The 21,994-nt window shown below is 38.5% G+C and overlaps 1 long non-coding RNA gene across 1 annotated transcript in view; it reads left to right on the forward strand.

Moving 5' to 3' along the window:
* The window catches only part of LOC106503198, a 103,595-nt gene that overhangs the window by 67,091 nt on the left and 14,510 nt on the right, over window positions 1-21,994 (forward strand). The window lies entirely within an intron of this gene.

Consider the following 21,994-nt stretch of genomic DNA (forward strand, 5'->3'; position numbering starts at 1 on the left):
CCTCTCTCATTACTTTCCCTCTCTCCCTCCCTCCTTTCTTCTGCTTTCTCATTTTGTATTATCCATCTCTGTCACTTTCCATAGCTTCTTTCATCTTGATTTACATACATATTCAGGACTTTTCTAACACTGATGCCAAAAAATTGTAAAACCCAGGACCTATACCTTATTAATACAGTCTGTTTGAAGCCCACCAGACTTCAAATAATCTCATTATTCTCTTAGCTCCTGTTTGTGTCAATTGATATAGAAAATACTAGACTCCCAGGTCCCATTTCATCTAACACTTAAGTTCTCATATAGTTTGGGAAATTTACAATATTGTATTATGTTCAATTCCTCCCCAACTCCTGAACTTCTATTGGACCTTTTGGAACTCCTGAGACATCATAGTGAAAATTTAAAGGCATCAGCTGTTTAAATTCTTGTGTCCTTATGTTTTCAAGCCCACATTCCAGTTCTCCCCTCCCATGCCCTTTATTACAGAGGGCAGAGCTCCTGAAAACTCCCCTGTTAGCTGGCTGCCATCTAGATTCAGCCAATAGAAAGTATAGATGGGACATTAAAGGGTGACAGGAAAAGAGAGGCCAGGGCACCCTTCTTATTCTCTCCCCTTCAGTCTCCAACAGTGGCTACAGCTTCTCTTTGGCTATTACTCCTTTTGGATGACTTTCCTCTGTGGCCCCAGTTCCCACAAATTCCAGTTCCTGCCAGGTGGTCCAGTTCCTGGGCTCTGGTACCATCACCTCCTCCTCTGGGCTCCCCAGACAAATCGGTGATGGGCATACTCTTGCCAATCTCTGAGTTTCATTGCTGTACCTTCAGCTGTTCCAAGGACCTTTATAACCAGGTCTTTGTGGACAGGGGTGTGGTGGTGGGAAGAAGGAGAGGGTGAGACAAACTGAGAGAACTGGAACATATATATTACCATATGTAAAATCAGATAGCCAGTGGAAATTTGCTGTATTATGCAAGGAATTCAAATCCACTGCTCTGTGACACCTAGAGGGGTGGGATAAAGTAGGAGGTGGGAGGTGGGAGAGCAGGGGGACATACATATACCTGTGGCTGATTAAAGCACAAGCTGGAATCAAGAATGCAGGTAGAAATATCAATAACCTCAGATATGCAGATGACACCACCCTTATGGCAGAAAAAGAAGAACTAAAGAGACTCTTGATGAAAGTGTAAGAGGAGAGTGGAAAAAGTTGGCTTAAAATTCAACATTCAGAAAACGAAGATCATGGAATCTGGTCCCAGCACTTCATGGGAGAGATGGGGAAACAGTGGAAACAGTGTCAGACTTTATTTTTTTGGGCTCCAAAATTCCTACAGATGGTGACTGCAGCCATGAAATTAAAAGACACTTGCTCCTTGGAAGAAGACTTATGACCAACCTAGACAGCATATCAAAAGGCAGAGACATTACTTTGCCAACAAAGGTCCATCTAGTCAAGGCTATGGTTTTTCCAGTAGTCATATATGGATGTGAGAGTTGGACTATAAAGAAAGCTGAGTGCCGAAGAATTGATGCTTTTGAACTGTGGTGTTGGAGAAGACCCTTGAGAGTCCCTGGGACTGCAAGGAGATTCCATCCTAAAGGAGATTGGTCCTGGGTGTTCATTGGAGGACTGATGTTGAAGCTGAAACTCCGATCTTTGGCCACCTGATGCAAAGAGCTGACTCATTGGAAAAGACCCTGATCGTGTGAAAGATGGAAGGTGGGAGAAGGGGACGACAGAGAATGAGATGGCTGGATGGCATCACCGACTCAATGGACATGAGTTTGAGTAAACTCTGGGAGTTGGTGATGGACAGGGAGGCCTGGAGTGCTGCAGTCCATGGGGTCACAAAGAGTTGGACTTGACTGAGCGACTGAACTGAACAAATTCTTGTTGATATATGGCAGAAACTAATACAATATTTTACAGCAACTATCCTCCAATTAAAAAAATAAATAAAAAATAATGTTAGCTATAAAGAAAAAGAAAAAAAAAAAGGAGCTACCTTGTGTGGGTTTTCTTCTGACCCAATCCCTTAAATACACTTTTTTTCACCTTCCTGCTCTGACTGAAACCAAGATCTGTCTCTGAGGATCCTATTTCCTCAGCAGTACTTCCAATTTGGAACAGCTTTTATATCCTATTGAATCTATATGTGAGTCAAATATCTGCTTGTTTCTTACCGCCATTTTCGTACTGTTCTTCCATTCTCTGTAAGGCATTTCAAGTTTGAATCTCAATCTCATTTAGACTATGTCATCTACTCTCTTTCATCTTGTCCTCCTTGGGTCATTCATTTATGGATGATATTAGCTACTGCTCTTTGTTATTCTCTTCAGTATGATTCCTGCCTTAATTCTTGCATATATGAACACTCAGGTAAATGACCTCTCCAACATTCTGCCTTTTTCACTTCTGAAACTTTTCTCTGCTGATAATGTCACCTTCTACTCTACCTTAACTATCCATTTTCTTGGTGATATTCTTGGCCTTATTTTCAATAACTACAACTCCCTCAAAGTCTTAGTTCAAATATATCCCAACCTCTGATCACTCCCTTTAGTGACCTGTATTTCCAGGTCACACTCTGTAGTACTCAAATTTCATCAGTCCCTCCATCCCAGCATGGGTTTCAAGTTATTGATTCTTCTGCCTTTTCAGTGCTTATTACTCTCCATGCCTTTATTTCTCTTTATCTAGATCTGATTCTATGTCAATTATTACTTACTCTCATGTATACAACTTCAAATCCCTCAAACTGCTCTCTTGCTTTATTGTACTCATTTGTCAAAACTCCATCCCTGATTAAAACCAATTTTCTGTCTGCTCCACACCTGAATCTAAGCAAGTGCATACATCTGGGCAGAAATATAGCTTTGTGCTTCTCCCCCCTAAGATTGCTTTACCAATTTGGGGTCTTTTGTGGTTCCGTATAAGTTTTAGCAATTTGTGAAAAATGTCATGGGTGTTTTGACAGGAGTTGCATTAAATCTGTGGCTGAAACCTTCAGCTACTATTATTTACCACTTAACTTGTATGTACAAGTTGTCCATGAAGGCTGACACTGAGGCCAAGTTAGCCTGAATGCAGAGGCACCACCATGCCAGAGGCTTGGATTGTGAACTCCAAATCTGAACATGAAGAGAATTCTATTTAGAGATCAAGGACTAGTATGCATATCTAATGTCTATTTTGTGCTTTCAAGTGTGAGGAATAGAGAAGTTAATAAAATATGGTTCCCACTTCAAAACACGTATCATGTGACTATTGCATCTGTTAACTGTGCACATGACAGTTTTGCCTCTTTGGCCAGCATATTTTATGAACACCTAGTCAATCTCTTTAGGATTAGTAAGCCACAAGTGCACTCCTTTTTGTCTAAACCACTAAATTAATTCCTACCATATGTTAGCTACTCATAAAAATACCACCAGAAGTATAAGAATATAAATATTTGATTCCTTTAAAGATTCATTTCCAAGTTTTCTGAGTAAACTGTATGGTTCAGTTCAGTTCAGTCATTCAGTCATGTCTGACTCTTTGCGACCCCATGAATCACAGCACGCCAGGCCTCCCTGTCCATCACCAACTTCCGGAGTTCACCCAAACTCATGTCCATTGAATCAGTGATGCCATCCAGCCATCTCATTCTTTGTCGTCCCTTTCTCCTCCTGCCCCCAATCCCTCCCAGCATAGGAGTCTTTTCCAATGAGTCAGTTCTTTGCATGAGGTGGCCAAAGTATTGGAGCTTCAGGTTTAGCATCAGTTCTTCCAATGAACACCCAGGGCTGATCTCCTTTACAATGGACTGGTTGGATCTCCTTGCAGTACAAGGGACTCTAAAGAGTCTTCTCCAACATCAAAGTTCAAAAGCATCAATTCTTCAGTGCTCAGCTTTCTTTACAGTCCAACTCTCACATCCATACATGACCACAGGAAAAACCATAGCCTTGACTAGATGGACCTTTGTTGGCAAAATGCCTCTGCTTTTCAATATGCTATCTAGGTTGGTTATAACTTTACTTCCAAGGAGTAAGCGTCTTTTAATTTCATGGCTGCAGTCACTATCTGCAGTGATTTTGGAGCCCCAAAAAATAAAGTCTGACACTATTTCCACTATTTCCCCATCTCTTTCCCATGAAGTGATGGGACCAGATGCCATGATCTTCGTTTCCTGAATGTTGAGCTTGAAGCCAACTTTTTCACTCTCCTCTTTCGCTTTCATCAGGATTTTTAGTTCCTCTTCACTTTCTGCCATAAGGGTGGTGTCATCTGCATATCTGAGGTTATTGATATTTCTCCCGGCAATCTTCATTCCAGCTTGTGCTTCTTTCAGTCCAGCGTTTCTCATGATGTACTCTGCATAGAAGTTAAATAAGCAGGATGACAATATACAGCCTTGGTGTACTCCTTTTCCTATTTGGATCTAGTCTGTTGTTCCATGTCCAGTTCTAACTGTTGCTTCCTGACTGTTGTTTCTCAAGAGGCAGGTCAGGTGGTCTGGTATTTCCAGGTTAATAAAGAAAATAAAAGCATAATAAGATGGTGAAGGAGTAGGTGAACATGGAGTACATCTCTCCCCACGGATACATCAGGAATACACCTTCAGACACAGAAGTGCATGGAGAACATCACTCGAGAGCAGATAGGAGTACCTAACCAGTGGAAAAGAATATATAGAACCACACAAATCTTGGGAGCATGAAGGAACCAGGGGTAAAAACAGGAGTGTTAGGAAAATTGGACCTGCCCTCGGCGAGTGAGGGAACTGAAGCAGGGGTCCTATCCCCACATCAGGGCAATTGTTTGAGTCAGAGAAGCATTTAAGGCTGAGAGTGAAACAGCTGATCTGTGGCCTAAATAGAATGAGAATCACGTGGTCCTTGTTGCAGCCATACATACCCCAGACAGGGATGAGGGTTCCCTGGAAGGCATAGCAGCCTAGAACTGGAGTATGAGGAGTGTGGAGCAACCCCAGGGTGAGGGCTGTTGTTGAATGTGGAGAGATGGATTGAAGGAAGGTGAGGGAGGAGATTGTGATGGGAATTGCCTGCGGAGGAAAGCTGGGAAGTCGTGGAGGCAAGGCGATACTGCTGAGTCCTGCGTAGTGGGTGGAGCCATCACCACAGCCTCTCTCTCCCCCCGCACACCAGTGACAGCAGCTGAACAATAGAGAGGCTGGCCCATCAAATGCCGGATGCACTGAACTACAAAGCAGGAACCCACCCAGGGTGCTCCTTTAAGTGCCTGATATGCCTATCTACAGAGTGGGACCCCGGCCAAGGGGGCCCCTCCATGTGACTGACACGATGTACAGCAGAGACGGACGCCAGGCAAAGGAGCCTTCTAAGTGCCTGAACAGGTGGAGCAACGGAGAAAGACTGGCCAAAGAAGCCTTCTGATCACTAGCTACAAGAGGCTCAAAAAAAGACTCTGATAGGGTCATAACTCCTGCCGCGGAGGCAGTCCGTGTCCCTGCACACTTGGCGCCGCCAGAATCCACACAAACCAAGCAGCTGTGCCACCTTCACACTCAGCTCTCACTGGGGAAGAGCTGCCACATGCAGAAAAGTCTTACATCTATGTGTGCAGGGTTGCTTCGTTTGCGTCCCACTCTTTGTTACCCTGTAGACTGGCCTGCCAGGCTTCTCTGTCAGGGAGGGGGGTTCTCCAGGCAATGATAGTGGAGCATATTGGCCAATACTAGTTGCTATACCCTTCTAGAGCACTATATTTCCTGCTGCTCTAGCTGCCAACTCCCCTGAGTACCTGGTGTCACCAGAAGCCCTGGGATCCAAGCACCTGCGCCACCTCAGAAGGAGGGAACAGACAGAACAGGATCCATCTTGAAAGCATGACTCTATCTCAGGCCGGACTGTGAACACTGGGCTACATGCATAGTCACCCTCCAAATGGACTCTGAACTCTGTACCCTGTGTCTATGGAAACAGCTACCAACGGAAAACCGGCCCCCCAGATGGAAGAGCAGCAGGATTTGTACCTAGACTCTCCATTGCCAAAAATAATACTCTAATTATCTCTGTAACAGAATGGAGTCATAAATATTATGCTTATTGGGGTATGACCACAGGCCTATTGACAATTGTACACTGTTAACTACTTAGGCTTAAGCACATGAGTCATGGATTCACTTTGATTTTATCTCTCTTTTCCTTTGTCCAGACTAGTTTCAGGGAATTTGGGGAGGTGGGTTTGAGCATGTACACTTAAGGTGTATAAAGTTTTGGCAAAAACTGGTCAGGGTCCTTAGCTAAGAGGAGACTCTGCCTTGGGCCCATGGGTGTAATAAACTGAACTCCACCACTTGCGATGTCCTTTGAGTGAGTTTGTTTCACAGAACACTTGGCTATAACAACTCCACACCTGGCCCTCACAGGGGCAAGCCCAAGTCCTCCAGAGAAGCCTCAGGAGCAAACCCCAGTGGATGACTCCCATGTAGAGGTGGAAATAAAACCACAATGGAAACCCAGGGGTAGTGTGGCTAAGGAAGAAGACCCAAAACCTTCCCACCAGCTGTACAAGCTGCAGATTAAATCCACATGATCAGTTAGGCAGACTCTGTGTCTTTGGAATATATAAAGGGTCATTGAGAACTCCTACAAAAGAAAATGTGCTAGTTCTGATAGCTGTGGACATTGGAAGCAAGAACACATAGGAGTAGGATCAGATTAGAATCTGAGCCCCCCCCACAGCAGGACCAGGGATCAGCACAGTGTTGGAGGGCATCCTGGGGAGGTGAGGTGGACTGTGACTCCCAGCAAGGGAAAGGACTCTGACAGCAGTGACTCAAGAAAAACATTTATTATTCTTATGTTTTGATTAGCTCTGTAGATTCTTTTACTTCCCTGGTGGCTCAAACGGTAAAGCATCTGCCTACAATGTGGGAGACCCGGGTTTGATCCCTGGGTTGGGAAGATTTTGGATTTTTTTTTTCTTTTTTTGTTCCTTACCCCTCCACCCCATTGAAATTGTTGATTTTATTAGTACTATGAAATCTAATTAAGCTTTTGAGGGCTTTTTTTTCCTTCTTAGTCATATTTTTTATTACTGTTATAAACCTGTACCTCTATATTGAGCTTTTACAGTTCTGCGGAGTTTTCCTTTTTTTTCTATCTCTTTTTTCTTATTTTAATTTTTTAAACCTATTATTATTTTTCTACATTTATTCTTTTGTTTGCTTTTCCTACTGTTCTTTTCCCCTTGCAGTTAATCTTTAATGTATATAAATCTTCACCTACCTCTATTTAACTTTGCATATCCTTTCTATCTTTCTTTCTTTCCTTTCCTCTCAACATATTTGTTAGTTTTGTTTTCATTGCTTTATTCCCCACTTGGCACCTTGCTTTAGTTTTGTTTTCCAGTTTGTGCTGTAGTTTTGTTCTTAACTGATAAGTATAATTTTGATTTCCTTTGTTCACAGAGTCAATCTACTGTACTTTATTTTTGTTGGACTGTTTTGACTTTGCTCATGGGTGTATATGTATATGTGTATATTCTATTATTTTAATATTATTTTTCTGATCTTGTAACTGCCATTTGCCTGGGGATCATCTTTCATTTCTCATTTTTGTTTTAATCTAACTTAATGCCATAACAAACCACTTGTGGAATCTTCATTCCTGACCAGAGATCATGCCCTGAGCCTTTGGAGTGGGAGCATTGACTCCAAGACCCTAGACTGTACAGAGCTTCTCCATCTTTGGCAGCGAAGAATATAATCAATCTGATTTCTCTGTTGACCATCTCGTGATGTCCATGTGTAGAGTCTTCTCTTGTGTTGTTGGAAGAGGGTATTTGCTATGACCGGTGCATTCTCTTCACAAAACTCAATTAGCCTTTACCCTGCTTCATTCTGTAAGCCAAATTTGCCTGTTACTCCAGGTGTTTCTTGACTTCCTACTTTTGCATTCCAGTCCCCTATAATGAAAAGGACATATTTTTGGGGTGTTAGTTCTAAAAGGTCTTGTAGATCTTCATAGAACTGTTCAACTTCAGCTTCTTCAGTGTTGCTAGTTGGGGCATAGGCTTGGATTACTGTGATATTGAATGGTTTGCCTTGGAAATGAACAGAGATCATTCTGTCATTTTTGAGATTGCATCCAAGTACTGCATTTTGGACTCTTTTGTTGACAACGATGACTACTCCATTTCTTCCAGGGAATTCCTGCCCACAGTAGTAGATATAATGGTCATCTGAGTTAAATTCACCCATTCCAGACAAAATAGACCTTAAAATAAAGAAGATTACAAGAGATAATGAAGGATACTGCATAATGATCAAGGACTCAATCCAAGAGGAAGACATAAGAATGGTAAATATCTATGCACCCAACATAGTAGTATGTCAATACATAAAGATAAACACTAACAGACATAAAGGAGAAAATGACAGTAACACAATAATAGGAGACTTTAATATCCCACTCACACACAGATCATCAAAACAGAAAATTAATAAGGAAACACAGATCTTAAACGGTACATTAGATAAGATGGACCGCTATGATTTCTTTGGGACATTCCATCCAAATGCAGAAGAATATACCTTCTCAAGTGCACACAGATCATTCTCCAGGATAGACCACATCTTGGGTCACATATCAAACCTCAGTAAATTTAAGAAAATTGAAATTTTAGCAAGAATCTTCTCTGACCACAACACTATGAGGCTAAATAACAATTATAAGAAAAAAATTGTAAGAAACACAAACACATGGAGTTTAAACAACACGTTTCTAAATAAAAGGTTACTGAAGAAATCAAAAGGGATATCAAAGAATTTCTAGAAACTAATGACAATGAAAACATGACACTCAAAACCTATGGGATGCAGCAAAAACTGTTGTAAGAGGGAAGTTTATAGCAATACAATCCTCAAGAAACAAGAAAACATAGAATAGAAAGCTAACTCTACCCCTAAAACAACTGTAAAAGAGAAACAAACAAACAAAAAAACCAAAATTAGTAGTAGGAAAGAAATAATAAATATCCAAGCAGAAATAAATAAAAAAGAAATGAAAGAAGCCATAAGGAAGATTAATAAAGCTAAGAGCTAGCTCTTTGAGAAAGTAAACAAAATTGACAAGCCTTTAGCCAGACTCATCAATAAAAAAAAAGAGTAGAAATCAAATCAACAAAATTAGAAATGAAAAAGGAGAGGTTACAACAGACAATGAAGAAATAAAAAGATTATAAGAAATTATTATGAAGAACTATATGGCAATAATATGGATAACCTGGAAGAAATGGACAGATTCTTAGAAAAGTTCAATCTTCCAAGACTGAACCAGGAAAAAAATAAATTATGAATAACCCAATTAAAAGCACTGAAATTGAAGCTGTATTCAAAAATCTACCAAAACACAAAAGCCCAGGATCAGATGGCTTCACGGGAGAATTCTATCAAACATTTAGAGAAGGGCTAATGCTTACCCTTCTAAAACTCTCAAAGTTTGCAGAGGAAGAACAGTTCCAAACTCATTCTACAAGGCCACCATCACCCTGATACAAAAGCCAGAGAAAGACAACACCCAAAAAGAAAACTACAGGCCAATATCATTGATGAACATAGATTCAAAGATCCTCAACAAAATTTTAGCAAACAAAATTCAGCAACACATCAAAAAGTTCATACACCATGATCAAGTTGGGTTTATTCCAGGAATGCAAGGATTCTTTAATATACACAAATCAGTCAAAGTGTGATATACCATATTAACAAATTGAAAGAAAAAACCACATGATCATCTCAATAGATGCAGAAAAAGCCTTTGACAAAATTCAGCACCCATTTGTGATTAAAACTCTTCCAAAAATGTGCATATAAGGAAGCTACCTCAACATAGTAAAGGTCATATATGATAAGCCTACAGCAAACATTATCCTCAATGGTGAAAAACCGAAAGCACACCCCCTAAGATCAGGAACCAAGACAAGGGTGTCCACTTTCACCATTATTATTCAACATAGTTCTGGAAGCCCTAGCTACAGCAATCAGATAAGGAAAAGAAATAAAAGGAATCCAGATTGGGAAAGAAGTAAAGCTCTCATTGTTTGCAGGTGACATGATACTGTACATAGATAACCCTAAAGATAGTATCAGAAAATTACCAGAGCTAATCAGTGAATTTAACAAAGTTGCAGGTTATAAAATCAATACACAGAAATCACTTGCATTTCTATATACAAACAATTAAAAATCAGAAAAAGAAATTAAGGAGTCAAACCCATTTACCATTGCAACAAAAAGAATTAAATATCTAGGAATAAACTTACCTAAGGAGATGAAAGAACTGTACACAGAAAATTATAAGACACTAATGAAAGAAATCAAAGATGACATAAACAGATGGAGAGATATTCCATGTTCCTGGGTAGGAAGAATCAATATTGTGACTATACTACCAAATGCAATGTACAGATTCAGTGTGATCCCTATAAAATTACCAATGTCATTTTTCACAGATCTAGAACAAAAAACTTCACAATTCATATGGAAACACAAAAGACCCTGAGTAGCCAAAACAGTCCTGAGAAGGAAGAATGGAGCTGGAAGAATCAACCTTCCTGACTTCAGGTTATACCACAAAGTTACAGTTATCCAGACAGTATGGCACTGGCACAAAATCAGAAATACAGACCAATGGAACAAGATAGAAAGCCCAGAAATAAACCCAAGCACGTATTGGCACCTTGTTTTTGACAAAAGAGGCAAGAATATACAGTGGGACAAAGACAGCCTCTTCAATAAATGGTGCTGGGAAAACTGGACAGCTACATGTAAAAGAATGAAATTAGAATACTTCCTAACACCATACACAAAGATAAACTCAAAATAGATTAGAGATCTAAATATGAGACCAGAAACTATAAAACTCTTAGAGGAAAACATGGGCAGAACACGCGGTGACATAAATTAAAGCAAGATCTTCTATAACCCACCTCCTAGAGTAATGGAAATAAAAACAAAAGTAAACAAGTGGAACCTGATTAAACTTAAAAGCTTTTGCACAGCAAAGAAAACTATAAGCAAGGTGAAAAGACAACCCCCAGAATGGGAGAAAATAATAGCAAATGAAACAACTGATAAAGAATTAATTTCCAAAATATACAAGCAGCTCATGCAACTCAATGCCAGAAAAACAAACAACCAATCCAAAAGTGGAAAAAAGACCTAAGCAGTCATTTCTCCAAAGACAGATAGAGGACTAACAAACACATGAAAAGATACTCAATGTAGCTCATTATTAGAGAAATGCCAATCAAAACTACAGTGAGATATCACCTCACACCGGTCAGAATGGTCCTCATCAAAATGTCTACAAACAATAAATGCTGGAGAGGGTGTGGAGAAAAGGGGATGCTCTTGCACTGTTGCTGGGAATATAAATTGATACAGCCTCTATGGAAGATGGTATGGAGATTCCTTAAAAAACTAGAAATAAAACCACCATATGACCCAGCAATCCCACTCCTAGGCATTTACCCTGAAGAAACCAAAAATTTAAAAGACACATGTATCCCATTGTTCATTGCAGCACTATTTACAATAGCTAGAACATGGAAACAACCAAGATGTCCATCGACAGATGAATGGATGAGGTAGTTGTGGTACATATACACAATGGAACATTACTCAACCATAAAAAGGAATGCGTTTGAGTTAGTTCTGATGAGGTGGATGAATCTAGAATCTATTAGAGTGAAGTGAGTCAGAAAGAGAAAGATAAATATCATGTTCTAATGCATAGATACAGAATCTAGAATAATGGTACTGAAGAATTTATTTGCAGGGCAGCAATGGACAAACAGACATAGAGAATAGACTTATGGACATGGGGAGAGGGGAGGAGACGGTGAGATGTATGGAAGGAGTAACATGGAAACTTACATTACCATGTGTAAATAAAGAGCCAATGAGAACTTGCTGTATGGATCAGGAAACTCAAACAGGGGCTCTGTATCAATCTAGAGGGGTGGAATGGGGTGGGAGATGGAAGAGAGGTTCAAAAGGGAGGGGATATATGTATACCTATGGCTGATTCATGTTGAGGTTTGACAGAAAACAACAAATTTCTGTAAAGCAATTATCCTTTAATAAAATAAAAAAAAGAAAGTAAAATACTAGCTCTGCCATCTATGAGATAAATATATTTTTTAGAAAAGTAATATATATATATGTACATGCTTATTATATGTAAGTATTTATATATTTTAATTTTGAGCATGTCACTTTGCTTTTCTATAATTTATCAACTATAAAATGGGGATACAAATGTTCTACCAGATTCAGAGTTTTATGAAATTCAAAATGCATCTGCTAGTTTGATATTTAAAATAGTCATGGGAAACATTCCAGAGAAAATAACCTCAACTCTTTGTTATAAATTTTGTTCAGTAAAAAATGTAAATAATGTCTGCTAGTGAAACACAAAGGTGATGGCTTGAAGGCATTGTTGGATATTATCGAGTTAGATAATGTCTAACTATGTCTAGATAATGTCTAGATTAGATGTTGCATCTAATCTAGCAGTCTAACAAATTGCAATAAATCTAATGCTAATTAAAAAAAAACAAGTCAGTCAGAACACTTTACTCAAGACCCTATAGTAATTTCAGTTCAGCCAGAGTAAAATCAGGATCTTTCCAAAGGCCTCAGGAGTCCCTAGGACTTTTTTCTGCCCAACTTTATTACATTACTGACCTTAGATGTTGCTCCAACCATCTTGGCCTCCTAAATGATTCCCCGTTAAACTAAGTACATTTATACTTTAGGTACATATACTTTTCACTGGCTCTTCCCTTTGCCTGGAATTTCTTTCCAAATGAGTACCTTACCTTCTTAAAGTCCTTGCTCAGATCTTATTTTTATAATGAGGCCAGTTGGACTACTGGGTTTAAAAATTGCAATGTCCTCAGCACTCCAGTCACTCTCTCACCCTGTTCTTTTTCTTTTTTACCCCCATGGAACTCATCACCTTGTAACATTCTGTATAATTTACTTTTTGTCTGTTTGTTATCTATCCAAATAGTACATGAGTTCCATTAGGGTGGACTTTAATGTCTCCAGTAAAAAGAAATATTCCTGGAACATAACAGTTACTCAATGATGATAATTAAAAGAAAAATGTGAATGTTGGCACATAATCCTGGAATAATGTCTAATAACTCAGAGAAAAGGAAGGTCTTCCGATATGTTGGGTGCAAAAGTATATTCTCTCAGGATGGGAAGATTTCACTTCTCAAATAGATGAAGTGAATCATTGCTGTAAGTGGTGAAATAAGTGACAGAACTTGGAGTCTCTGGCCTGTACTAGTTCCTGCAGCAACTCTGGGTACCTGTAGATCTCAGCTGAGCCCCTTAGAATGTGGTCTAGCCAAGGGCTTAGCCAGAAACATCTGCCCACCTTTTACCTGGGAACTTGGTAAGAATGAAAATTTCCCTTCCTTGAGGGTGAGGCCTATGAATCTTCACTTTAATTTAGCATCTTTGTAATTATCTTAAACAAGAGCCACAATTAAAGGGAAAACTGGCCTAATTTATGTACACATCAAGGGCATTAGTTTTCATGGGAAATTCATGTCCAGTCAGGGTTTTAAAGACATGTCTCATGGTTGCTCCATTTGCACAAGGAGATGGAACAGGCTTCCTTGGCAGTGGGGAATGTTGAGGGACTGACTGCTTAATTCTTTTGATCTTTAAATAAAAAGAGTAATTTACCGTAAAAGCAAATTTATTCAGCAATATCAGAGGATTGCAATTCGGGACATGCAAATTATGGTGACTACAGGCAAGTCCAAAGAATAGAAGAGAAGCACTTGCTTTTATAGAGGAAAAAAGGAAGTTGGGAAGAATTGTTTCAAGGAACCCAAGGTGGTAAATGCCTCTCAATGGCTGAACTGTTGCTGGGGAAGGAGAAATTCTTTTTTCTTCAGGCACCTTCCTTTACAGGGATCTGAGTAGTTAGTGAAAGCTCATTTATGATTCTATTTTAAATGTTTCCTTTATTTATTTTCATAACTCCCAGTTTCTAGGAGGCTCTCTTCAAACCATTTAAGACAGATGGATTTCAAAAAGCAATTAATTCTCAACATGAATTCATTTCTGGGCATTCCATGGCTGAGTTTCTGCATCTTGTCAAAAGAATTTCTGAAGAAAAATGGAGCGATTTAGAACAGATGGCTCAGTGACAGGAGTTATTTTGGCCATGAGAAGTATCTTTAGACCCTGATTCTAAGCCAGTCAGGCACATTGCTTTTCTGATGCCTTCTTGTTGCACTTCCTGCAACCTCCATATCCAAATTCTTACCCTGGGTCAGTGTCTCAGTTAACTGGCAAAAATTATGTTAGACATTTCTTGCTCTACACTCAAGTTGTGTCTTTAGTGTCTGTCTGGCTTTCCTATCTTTTTTTCCCCCATCTTTATTTTAAAGAAAAAAAAGTCATGCAAATATTCTGGAACTATAATCTAACCTGCAGCATTTTACTTTCTTTAATAGGATGCTAGAAGAACTCATTAACTCAGTTGCAACATCCATGAACTTCTTCTCATTTGTGGGTCTTCTATTTTTTCTCTCCTCTTCCCCTCATTCTGTTTCTTCTCATCTCTTTCTTCTTCCTTCGCACTTTCTTGGGTAGATAACTTTTAAAACATTTTTTTTATTTTTTAAAAATTTATTTATCTTAATTGGAGGCTAATTACTTTACAATATTGTATTAGTTTTGCCATACATCAACAAGAATCCCCCATGAGTGTACACATGTTCCTAGTCCTGAACCCCCCTCCCACCTCCCTTCTCGTACCATCCCTCTGGGTCATCCCAGTGCACCAGCCCCAAGCATCCTGTATCCTGCATCGAACCTGGACTGGTGATTCATTTCTTATATGATATTATATGTGTTTCAATGCCATTCTCCCACATCATCCCACCCTCTCCCTCTCCCACAGAGTCCAAAGACTGTTCTATACACCTGTGTCTCTTTTGCTGTCTCTCATACAGGGTTATCATTACCATCTTTCTAAATTCTAATATGCGTTAGTATACTGTATTGGTGTTTTTCTTTCTGGCTTACTTCACTCTGTATAATAGGCTCCAGTTTAGATAACATTTATTTCCTATGTTCTCTCTTGATTTGGGCCTTCTTTTCTCTTGAGCACTTTAGATTCATAGCATGTTGGAAGCAGCAGGTCCTTAGAGATCATCTGCTTCAAGACTCATCTTTAAGGTAAAGATGCTGAAGCCCAGTCAGGTAACAAGATTTGCTCAGAGTTCACAGAGTTCACAGAACAGGAGCCCTGTCCTCTGACCCCCAACTCAGTTCCCCTCCACAGTGGGCTCTCTTTCCCTCTCTTTCTCTAACGTAGACCTTTCCGTTGCCAGCTCAGGAGCCACATTTAACCCATGAGCAACTTTTGTTTGGCCTGAATATAAGTAAAAATAAATCATTTGTCATTATTTAAAAATGGAGGATTTCAGAAAAGATCTGGAGGTGGACAGACCGTGATTCCTGGAGCTGAGAGCCCTGGTTCAAATCCCAGTTAGACTTCTTACTAAGTGGGTGTGGAAGAGTTAGAGGAATATAGAGGAATAAATGGCAATATGTGTAAAGTGCCCACAACAGTGCCTGGTACTTGGCAAGTGCTGCGTGTGTCTGATGTCACCTACTTCTTATTTTTATAGTCATGTTGTTGTGAAGCTTGCTTAGCACCAAGAAGCCTATCCCATTTGTGTACCCTTCCTGTTCTCTGTGTGCAGCTCCCTCACACGCCTGTGTGTCTTCCAAACACCAAATCTCTGACTCTGAGTTTTCCATCAGAAGTTTTAAGAATAGTGAAATGTTACAAGCTCACTCTCATCCAGAGGGACAGTCTGTCTGGAGTTTTTTTTTACGTATGAAATAACAATATTAAAGAGGGAGAAATGTAGTTGGCTACTTCAGACATGTAGGATAATGCTGCCATCAGGGCTTGCTGAGCTGGGCTTTTGATGCTCGGGTGGTGTGTTTCAAACCACAGAGGTAGACTCGTTAGTGGAAAGGGAAACCGGTTGAGGAAGGTGTGACTAGAATTTTAAAAATGGAATAAAGTAGATGTGTTTCATTTTGTTCTACATTATCCAGACAAAAATTGTTTTATGGAATCCTTTTCAATTGCATATTTATGTGTGTATTGGGATAGGATGAAACATGCATTTCCTACTGTGAGTCTTCATCTAGAAGTTAGACAAGCTTTCTAATTTTTAGATAATCTTGTATTTTAAAAAGATTAAAATAAAAATATTGTATTTTAATAAATTTTAAATATTATATTTAATTTATAATTTAAAATATATTTAAGATTGAAATAAAACCTTGTATTTTAATAACTATAAGATAATCTTGTTTTTTAATAATTAGATAGGGATAATTCTTAATTGGCAGTACTAATGGATTTAATAGGATAAACCTAAATTCCTCTCTTTTGAGAAGACTTGTCTTTATATTATTTAGTTGCTTAACAAACCGCTTTGTCACAAGTTCAGGGAAAATTCCATTAGCAAAGGATTGTGTAAGAGGCTTGTCATCCAGCAGATTTGCTGAGGTGTTCTAATCATAACATATTCTCAAAAATAATAATAACCTTGAATAATAAATCTTTTTTTTCTGGTTCTTATCCGTGGACATGAGGAAAGTTTGAGACCATGCATAGTTTATATTGTCAGTATAGAGGAGAGGATTTAGCTGTTAACGATTCTTTACTCTTCTATCCTGTACAATTTCCTCATGCCATTTCAATCAGTGCTCACCAAGGCCCGCATTCTGGCTACCTGGCAACAGACATCTTAAACATAGTCTATGAGCTGAACTCTCAAGACATCCTCTTTTCTTCTTCGTGCTCCAAGGCTTGATTTCACTTTTATAAACATAAGGAAGGAGGTCCTCAAGAACTGTTTATGGTTGAACATGAGGCTACTTTAAACTTCTACCCTCCAACTTGAATTCCTGGAGGTAGTTTACCCAATAAAGTAGCCAACTATCCCCCCAAATGTATACTTATTCTGTATAGAGGTACTACCATACTGATACATTATATACATTATAAAACACATAGAAGAGTAGAAGTAAAAAGGGATAAGATGAAATAAATCAACTTCCAAATAATTTTTAAACGATAAAAAATCTTGCCAATAATAATATTTATTTTATTGGATATCTTTGTTATTTTAAAACAATGTGATATTGAGAATCTAAGTTCTTGTTTTAAGTATAGTTCATTTCAGCACTTACTTTTAGTGGCATAATGTTATAGGTGGAAAAGATACCTCACATTGATATATAGACCCTAATGAAGAAGTATGTCATTAGCTGCTATTGCTTTATGTGATAATTTTTAATCTCAATGCATCAATTATGCTAAAGTTTTATTAAAATTCAGCTTGTAATATCTATCTTCCCTTATGACAGTTACTGTTTTAAAATTCATCAAAATGAATTCAATATATACTGAAGTATTTCATTTGGAAGATTTTTATTTGGGTTAAATAATTCTGTCCCTATATTTTAAAGTGTACAGACATGGAAGTTGTCATAGGTGATACACATCATTTATAGCAACACAAACCCATAATGCTGAAAATATTTCTTAGTATTCACTTTAAGAATCTTTTTTCTATAATTTTTATTGAAAATCAGCTACAGCCTTACTCAGACAGGTTTCATTTGCTTATTCATTTTAAAAATTAATCATTAAGAAAAAGTCAGCAAATTTGGATCCATTGTGTTTGTGAAAGAAAACTTATCTTATCAGTAAGTTCGATACCTTTCTAGTACTTTGCCATGAAATAATCAGGAAATTTTAAGCACTTTAAAAGATTTTTATCATTACTCTCCATCTCATTACAAAGTATTGCAGAGATCTTGTTTTTATAAAATCAGTTGCATTAATGACATTGTGTAATACTTTGTGCACTTCCGTTTCATTTTCTTTGCTGTAATTGCTTGTCTTTTAATGATAGAGTACATAGATTTCATTTGATTTGCTCTCTCCAAAATGTACTCCCAAAATTTAAATTGTTATTATTTTTATTACATTCAAAGATTTCAATCCATCAAGAGTTAGCTTAAATGATTTTCATTCCTATATCAGAGAAGTAATTTACTAACTAGAATAAATCTTTGCATATCCTTTTAGTCTAGTTGTTCACAAGGAAATTAGTGCTACATAAATGTTGGTATTGGAAAAAAAAAACTAGAGTATATAATAAGTATAGACATAAAAAATATATATTTTCATCCAATTGTATAGTAAACCTCCCATACTGGTTCATACTTATTTCTTTAAATATGCAATATGTTTATATTTTCCAATAGTATTTTCTGATAAAAAATGTTTTAATTTATAGCCATATTACTTCTCATATTTTTTCAGCTATTTTTACTGTAGGAAGGACAATCATTACTAATGGTACATAGTTTTTCTTTTTGTGCTTAAGTAGGGAATTTAGTCGGAGAAGGCAATGACAACCCACTCCAGTACTCTTGCCTGGAAAGTCCCATGGATGGAGGAGCCTGGTGGGCTGCAGTCCGTGGGGTCGCTAAGAGTCGGACATAACTGAGCGACTTCATTTTCACTTTTCATTTTCCTGCATTGGAGAAGGAAATGGCAACCCATTCCAGTGTTCTTGCCTGGAGAATCCCAGGGACAGGGAGCCTGGTGGGCTGCTATCTCTGGGGTTGCACAGAGTCAGACGCGACTGAAGCGACTTAGCAGCAGCAGCAGGGAATTTAGTATGTATTACATATTTAGAGAAATATTATAAAGGCCTGGGTTAGGTGTAGCATGGTACTTTGAACCACTACCAAAAAAACTTTGACATTTGTCATCATGTTCCACATGATTAGTGTGTGTCTTAGTAATGATGATGGCTTTCAAACTGTCATTGTTTCAAGGTACAGTATCTACTTATGTCAAGGTAGATCTTTAATGATGGTGAATATAAATGTGTATTTCACAGACTCTTCTTGACAATTTGAATAATTTGGGGCAAATTCTTATTAGGTTAAATTGGTGACAACTTACTTGGAATAAAAGTAAAAAGTCTGACATTGTCTTATTGCCTTAAATTACTTGAGGCAAATGGGCTTCCAGTGTGGCACAGTGATAAAGAATCTGCTGGCCAATTCAGGAGATTCAAAAGATATGGGTTTGTGTCTCTTTCCCTGTCTTGCATACAGGGTCGTCAGTCTATGTCTGATGCAGGATACACCATGCTTGGAGCTGGTGCATGGGGATGACCCAGAGAGATGTTATGGGGAGAGAAGTGGGAGGGGGGTTCATGTTTGGGAACGCATGTAAGAATTAAAGATTTTAAAATTAAAAAAAAAAATAGATATGGGTTTGATCCCTGGGTTGGGAAGATACCCTGATAACCCACTCCAGTATTCTAGCCTGGAAAATTTGAGGCAAGCCATTCAAAAATTTTTCCATTACTTTATTACGGAATTTTGCAAATAAATAAAATAAATAAAAGAGTATAATGAACCTGATATGCCTTTCACCTAGTTTTAGTAATTATCACTGTATGGTATATCTTATTTCCCCTATATATATATCTTCCTACTCATCTCACCTCAGATTATTGTAAATCAGTTCTCAGACAATGTATCCTTTTACCTGTGTATATTTTGGTATATACTTTCAAAAATGATTATAATGTTGAACACATTAAAATGAATGATGCTTTAAAATATTATTAAATATTTAGTGTTCAAATTTCTGCTATTGTTTTATAACTTCATTTTTATTTTTGAGATTAAAGTAATATGTTGAGGATACATTTTGGGAGTAGCTGCCATGGTACTTTCTGTTTGGTTTAATGTGGGAGAAAAGAGTTTGAAGGTAAAGATTTTTTGAGTGAGTGAGGGTATTGTATGCTGATATGAGGAGAAATGTAGAGGTGGTGAGAGGGAGAAAATGAAGACTTCAGTTTAAGATGTGTGAAAATAACAAGATGGAAATAACAAGTTGACATTTGGATGAATAAACCCAGAACTCATAAAGGAGGCATGACTGAGATATAGAAATTTGGGAATATATGTGGCAGAGATAATATTTAAAACCATGAGAATAAGAGACAAAACAAGGTAAGACTGTAGCATAGGAGAGCTCAGAACTAAGACTGGCCAATTCTATCTCCTTAAAGAGAATAAGGTCTATGTAGAAAAATCAAGGGTGTGTGCAGAGGTAACCCTGGGAGAGATGGTTCAGGAAAGCAATAGGGGTCAACAGTGTTGGGTGCTGCAGGGATGTTTTATGAAATGAGAATGAAAAGTCTCTCAGTTATTCTGAGACCCATTTCTACTGCTAAGAGAGTCAGTTAACATACCTGAGTCTCAATTCAACTATCTGAAATATGGTGCTTATGAAAGATGGTGTTGGATGGTCTGGGTAAGGGGTGTTGGTCAGGAAGTGCTAGGCATTTCATCCAGCACTGTAAGTGGGTTAGTGTGAGCAAAAGGTGATATAGACCATTTTCTCTGTGTGTGTTTAGTTACCAAGTCGTGTCCAATTCCTTTGGGACCCTGTGGACTATAGCCCACCATGCTCCTCAGTCCATGGGATTTCCCAAACAAGAATACTGGAATGGGTTGCCATTTCCTTCTCCAGGAGATCTTCCCAGCTGAGGGATCAAACCCTCATTTCCTGCATTGCAGGTGGATTCTTTGCTGCTGAGCCACTGGGTTCTACCAACTCTATAAAATCCGTGAGGTGTGAGAACATTGTACCTTATGGGACAAACAAAGGGATTTTCCGAGTCACTCTGTAAATTACTAGGTAAATATAAAGTGACATTTCTGTTTCTGAGACAATAAATGTCAAAGAGAATTTTTCTGTGCACTGGTTGTGGCAGATTTAAGGCAGATGCAACCATGATGTTGATTTCACAGAGAAGAATCTGGAGACAAGGTTGTCAAGGCTGTGATCCCAAGTATTAATGCATTAGCACCTTGGGAGTTTCGAGGTCCCTAAGGCTTTAAGATTTGTTTGCCTCTAGTGTTATTAAGTTATGGCCACTAGAAAATTCTGTCTTATCTTCATTTCACAGAGCTATCTAGAAATAATGAATATTCGGAAACCCCCATTTTCAGTTCAAGACCCTGTAATTCCATCCCTCAGTGCAACTCTCAGAACCTCCCATCCCTGTCCCTGTCATTTATTGTTGAATAGAGGTTGTAGAGGAAAGAGGATGATGATCCCCATTCTGCAGATTCTTGCCCTGGAGATGGTGCTGAGGCTCCAGCTGCGTTTTGGTACCTTGTGCAGGAAGAAATCACAACCTCAAGCAGTGATCCCATGCATTAGGGAAGCGAACCCAGGGCACTTGGGTCAGGAACTCAGTTAGTGTGTTTCTCATGTGCAGTAACCTGATCTTGGGTCCTCACACAAAACCTCATATGCAGTAAATGCTCAATAACTGCTGTTAAAAAAAAAAGAAGAAGAATGCCTTACCCAGTCAGGCTGCATGCATCACTGGGGAGGCAAGGCCAGCCTTTGTCATTGGCCTATAATGTCAGTTCCATGGGATGATTTGAAGTTGCTGTCAATCACCCTGTTCCCCCAGTTACTATGCTTCTGGATGATTGCAATTCTACTTTTGGAATTCCACCAATAAAAAGTCTTGTTCTCTGACAAAATGCAAATGTGCCCAGGAGAGCAAAATTTCATCATCAGATCCATATATCTTACTGAATTTGAGTTTTTTCGATCTCTCCTGAGAGGAGAGTTTGACTAAGGATATTGAGAAGAGAGAGAGAGTAGGAGTGATGAAAAGACAGGGGAATAGTAGCTACAAAATATCTGAGTTTACAGACACCACAGTTATGCCTAGAACTGGTCCTGATTGGTAGACTGACAAGGCAGCTATCCAAGGATAATGTGTATTCACTATTACTCATTCTTTTCCCACTCATTCCTTTACACTTCAATAGGAAT

The sequence above is a fragment of the Capra hircus genome, chromosome 1, assembly GCF_001704415.2.
Source record: "Capra hircus breed San Clemente chromosome 1, ASM170441v1, whole genome shotgun sequence".
In the NCBI taxonomy this organism is placed as follows: domain Eukaryota; kingdom Metazoa; phylum Chordata; class Mammalia; order Artiodactyla; family Bovidae; genus Capra; species Capra hircus.